Genomic DNA, 6,304 nt, shown 5'->3' with positions numbered 1-6,304 from the left:
GATGAATTAACTACTGTCAAAGAACACTGTATTCCTGATATTTTGAAATACTAGTACTAATAGTGCTACTTATGTAAGTATGCCACTTTGCTTACTTTTTGGGCTCTTTTCCCATTGTATACCCAAGAAAACTCTCATCTCTATGAAAATGAATAGTCATTTCAACTTTGGAATCTCTAACAAATAATCTAAAACTAAATAAAACATCTACCAAAGCATTTTTCAAAGATTACAGTGATTGTAATCTTTGAAAATACAGTTGTTTGTCTTTATAAAGGGAATATCTTGTTGGTTATCTTGAGGAGGGAGCACGAATGTTGTGTGGGTAGGTGAACCATGTCTGTTGAAAATATTAGTGTTCCTGTCATCTGAAATATTTGAATTCATGAATTATTGGAACCTCAAATTTGTTTAGTGTGGGTGATAATTGAATTTAGGTCTCCAAATAGTGACTATGTCATAGCTGGCAAAGGGAAGAGTACAGTGAACAATCTGTTTACCTAGAGCTCATTCAAGTGAAGGAACCACAGTTTTGTTTAGATATTCCCTTCTACCACAGCCATGTGATTTATGGGAAACTGAGTCTGATTGGTTCAAGAATACTCAGATGTCTTAATATATCCAGTAAGACATAGGTGGATATTGCTGATGAGCCCATGGAAATGTTTCCTTACTCCTAAGAGATCACAGAAACCATCCCATCTTCCTCTGGGCATGCTATTTAGATATGCTGCCTAGATTTTTGCAGCTACCAATCTCAAAAGGTAGCCAACTTTGTGGAATGAAGATAAAAGAGCTGGGAAGAAACTATGTCCCTAATGATATCACTGAGTTCTTTAAATGCCTAACCGTGAAGCCATCCAGTATCTCTGAGCTTTGTGATATATGAGATAATGCATTTATTTGTTTTTTTAATCCAGTTTGAGGTGGAGATTCTGCCACTTGTGGGTGAAAGCACATTAACTGACAGAACTGGGAGATGAACTATCTTGTCTCATTGGCTTTCATAAGTGGAGGCAGATCTTTGCCTCTTAAGACTCACATTTAGTCATAGGATTTTTTCCTGGGCACATTGAATCTCTCAGAGCATAGCAAGAGAGGCTTGACATGGGCAAGTTCTCTTCTTGAAACTGTTCCAACAACAAATATGAGTGAGAACCTCTTTGTGGCTCAACATTGATCATAGGGAAGGGGATAATTATGAGGTTGGATTTGCAGAAAAAAAATGTACTGAAAAGTTAATGTGATAAATTTTATCAAGGCTATGCTATCTTTTGACATCCAGAAAACCACAGAGGTGCTCCCAATGAAAGAAAGCATGTGACTAAGACATTGTCTAACCATATTTCTTCAATAGGCCCACTTGAAATTAAGTGGAATACACTTATTTAGTGAGTGTGGAAAGACGGGAGCAAAAAAAGCTAAGCATAAAATTACAGTTATATAGAATTTCTTGGGAAATTTTAAAACATATCGTTGGCCATAGAGAGTTTATAAATTAGTAACAATTAAGTATCAGAATACATTATAAATTAGCAATATCTATCTATCTTTATGAATCTGGGATTTTTAGGATTTTGAAAGAAAAGTTTCTTCATTAAAATAAATGTTGGCCTGGCTGGTATGGCTCAGTGGTTAAACATCAACCCAGGAGGTCATGATTGGATTCCCAACCATATGCCGAGGTTGTGGGCTCAATCCCCATTGTGGGGCATGCGGAAGGCAGCCAATCAATGATTCACTCTCATCACTGATGTTTCTATCTCTCGCTCCCTCTCTCTTCCTCTCTGAAATCAATAACAAAAATATATTTTTGAAAAAGCTTTGATACTAGGACTAAAAACTTATCCTGAAGAAAAAAAAAAACAAGATGTAACAATAAGCAGTCTCTAATTTAGAAGAATTGTCCACGAACAACTCTTTCAGTATCATCAGTGATTAGGAAAAAGAAGCAAAAACAAAATAGGAACATTTATATGTTTTCAGTCAAATGCAGGGAAATGGGGCCAATAAAACAGAATTTAGACTTGTATCAGATATGTGACTCAGACAAATGCAAAATAATACTTTAGAAAAAATCATTGGCTTTATGCCTATTGGTGGGAGAAATAAACTGGGGTTAGGCAAGCATTGAAAAAGACCCTCATGCGAAACCAGGCAGAAAATTAAATGGGAAAGTAAAAGAAGATATTGGTCAGGACCACTGGGAAATTTATTTAAAGACTATTCTAATAGGGGTATCTCTTTCTAAACTAGAAATATAGCATTGAATTTAGCACTCTCTGGTTTTAAAGAAACTTTAGTACACTCGTATTCAGGGCCAAGACTCATTTAGAAAATTAAACATTTGGAAAATAAAAACAATAAAACAAAATTAATAAAAACAATATTAAACAAAAAATGATATGAGTACATACCTACAATAGTGCACATAAATAATAAAATGATTGTTCAAAAAGTTCAAAATAAAGGATTAACCATAGCCATAATAGTTTATTGGTAGTGCAAACTATGAACATTATTAAGAATTTACAAATTTCAGTGGATTGATATTTCTATTATGAATGCAAAGTTCACCAAACTCTTCTTATTTTCACTTTTATTTATACAGTTATTGAGCTTTAAGGTTTACTTTTTTAAATGGAAGACTATAAATTGATACCCCACCAAAGAGAAACTATCAGACCCAATATAATGTATCAGATGTATCCATGACCAAAATAGGGATATGCGGGCCATTGGGACAGGACAAGCTTAGCCCATAAGTCAGGACAATCATGACAAGTGTTGGAACCATCTTTCATTCTACCAATAAACACCTACATACAGTTAGAGGGATAACCAAGACCTTATCATTCCTTTTTTATAATCAAATTTCCATACTTACGCCCACTATGCCCTTCTTCCAGAGGGCATGCTTTCTTTCTCTATCCATATTAGCATCCAAACTCAGAAACATATTTAGACACACCAAAACAGCATGACTATGTTCATTTTTTTTTTCAATCACAGTCTGCGTTTAATATTATTCTGTACCAGTTTCAGATGTACAGCAAAGTGGCCAGAAAATCATGCACCTTACATAGTTGCCCCAAGCACCCACCTGGCCTCACACATAGTGATCATGACACTATTGACTATATTCTCCATGTTGTAATCTACATCTCTGTGACTATTCTGTTACTTCCAATTTGTACATTAAGCCTGAACACTTATCCACATGATGTTATAAACCAATCTGGTCCATTACATTTGAAGTGTCAGGCTGATGGCTGTGGCTAGTTTTGACCTCAATAAGGGGCTTTACAGATTTTCAGTACAGGCTATAGTATCTCAGGAGCCCTTATTTCGGCCACCTAAGGCAGACAGGTCCCAGGGAATCACTAATCATTGCACATCTTTCCCAGAGCGAATTTTGAAGCCCAACATTTGCAGACAACTTGCACTCCTGTTTACCAAATTCACTTTATTTTTTCCACTTATTTAAAAATGTGGCGATCACATTCCACTATATTGGGAAAATGTAAAGGGCACTCAGAATTTTCCCCAAAACTGTACAATAATCTTTCAAAAAATCATGTTATCATAAAAAAAACAAAAAACAAAACAGTTGACTAACAAAAGTCCTGTTTAGGCAGATCAATTTAGCATTATCAACTCCATAAAGTCAGGGCTCATGTATGCTTTATGATTGCTGTTATATCTCTACATAGAGACTGCCTGACACAGAGGTGCCAATAAATATTTGTTTAATGAGTAGGTGGATAAATAAATCTCAGTGTTTATCTACCATTAACTTAGCACTTGATTTTTGCTTAAATCTGATCTGTTAGACTTCACTTCTGAATTGTTTGCAGTGACCAGCATAAGCTGTCTCTTCTAGTATATCTCTATATTTAATTATCCTTATATTAATTTGACTTGTGTCTTTTCCTCAAGAGATTTTCATAGTGCTATATACATTAGTAGACACTAAGAAAGTGCCTGATCATATGTCGGAATGAACATACAATATCTCTGATTGGCAGAGAGTTTTTAGGCTGTGAACATATTCTTTATACTGAATTCTGTCTCACTCTTTTCTATTCCTGCCTCCAGTGCATAGGAGATGATAAATAAATACTGGCTGTTTGATTAAAAGCAATATAAAGTTGTTTAATATATTCTACTTTCAGAAAAAAAAATGTGCTCTTCTTACCTAAACATACACAGATAGGTAGTTTGCTTTCTAACAGCATTTCCTGATTTTATAAAGATTTCCCGATTCTACACCATTAAGGCAATTAACATAGATATAATTTATTCTTGTATCCTGTTAGCTTTATGAAAACTACTTTTTGCTCAGCCTTTATGGGCTCAACATGACATATTTCATTTTGAAAGTAAATATGAACCAACATGATATATATGTTTCATATCTTTCATGTTGAAGGTTTTAGCCTAACTTGCCATTACTCTAAGTAATGGAGTTTGAAATAAATTATATGCCAAAGATAAACAGCACTATATTAAACAAGTAGATGAAAAGGAATATAAGTTCATATACAATATGCACCAAAACATTGAGCAGTATATGGGATAACTATCACATCAAAGAGAATAGAAAATATAAAAACAAATCCTCAAAATCATACTGTAATCTCAAATCTATCACATACATTAATATAGATAGGAATGTCATACAAAAACATGTAGACATAACAATGACTTTTTAAACTATAGCAGCATATATTATGCATTGAAAACTGAACACAATATAATACATTTCGATGGGAGGGCAGTAGAATGTCAATACTTTGCTCTAAAAATGTTGCCAAATTGCTATACAATAAAAACAATTCAATCTTTTTTTTTTGGTAAATTAATTCCAGTTAAGGCACAAGTAATAATTCATAGTTATTGCAGTTTAGGTTCAGATCATTAAAAAATTTTAGTTTGACAAAGACAGTATTTTGACACTGGTTACTTGTAATTCATTATAAATGTGCTATAGTGCATTTTCTGTGTTGTGTGTGTACAATTTGTTTTCTCACTGGGAATAGGTACATTTAATTACATTTTTATTTTTAAACTCATTCTTTTCTGTTTTGGAGGTCTTTGTGTAATAAAGTTATGGCATACCAGTTCTGATCTAATTTTCAATTGAAAACACCACAAATTTTCACCAAATCATATAATTTCATCCCTTTTCATTGTCTATGTAATATATTTTATTCATAAACCAATATTATTATCCATACTTGGGAGACTTACTTTTAGATCATTTTAATTTATTAAGTATTATAGTAAATATTTTATACACCCCTTTTTAATTATCAAAAATGTTGGTGGCATGATTCCATTGTCTCAAGTAAGTAAACTGAGATCACATAGCTATTACTTGACAGAGTTGAGATTCAAATTTGTGTTGTCCTAACTCCTCTGCAAGAGCTGCTTTTCAACTCAAATTATGAGCTTCTTACCAGAGACAGTTGTTAACCTTCTCCTATTCTATTGTTTGACTATTTAAATAAATCAGATACAAGTAGAGATGCTCCTAAATCTTCTCCCTTTCTCAAAATGATTGAATTTGAAAGAAAGAAAGGAGAGGAGAAGGGGGGGGGGGAGGAGAAGTAGGAGGAGAAGGAAGAGAGAGAGAGAAAAACATTAACATCATTATAAACAACTAAATATTCAGGGTGACAGCCCTGGGAATGAATTATTATATTTATATTTCTGGTTCTCCTCAGAAAGAATACTGCTTTCAGACTAGCAGCCATCAAAAATGTCAGGGACACAGTGCTAGATTATAATCTCAATATTTCTTTTAGTGTCATGTTTTCAAACACCCCCCCCCCCCACACACACACACAATGAAGGCACTCCGGGGTTCAATTTTGTAACTGTTTCCTAAACCCTTTTTGTCGCACAGTACTCTCAGGAGATAACTAACAAAAGAAGGTGTACTGTTACAAGGTCGATATCCTCCACTCCACAAACCACCAATTGATTAACTGTCCACTGCTGCATACATTTCTATTCTAGAGAAAGAAAAGGAGAAAGGTCACTGAAAGCACTCACACTAATCTCTAGCAAGGGGGTGGAGGTGGGTGGAGAATAACCAGAAAAATGAAGGGAGATAAGAGTTAATAAATTTTCAACCCATAACATTTTTTGCTAAGCATTACTAATTATAATGTGTGTGTGGGGGGGAAACTTATTAGTTTGTGACCAAAACTATTTTTTTAAGGGGAGAAGTGAGTCTGGCCAGTGTGGCTCAGTGGTTGAGCATTGATTTATGAACCAGGAGGTCATGGTTTGATTC

This window comes from Myotis myotis, unplaced genomic scaffold (genome assembly GCF_014108235.1).
Source record: "Myotis myotis isolate mMyoMyo1 unplaced genomic scaffold, mMyoMyo1.p scaffold_m19_p_4, whole genome shotgun sequence".
Taxonomy (NCBI): Eukaryota; Metazoa; Chordata; class Mammalia; order Chiroptera; family Vespertilionidae; genus Myotis; species Myotis myotis.
Note: the sequence above shows the minus strand (reverse complement) of the source record.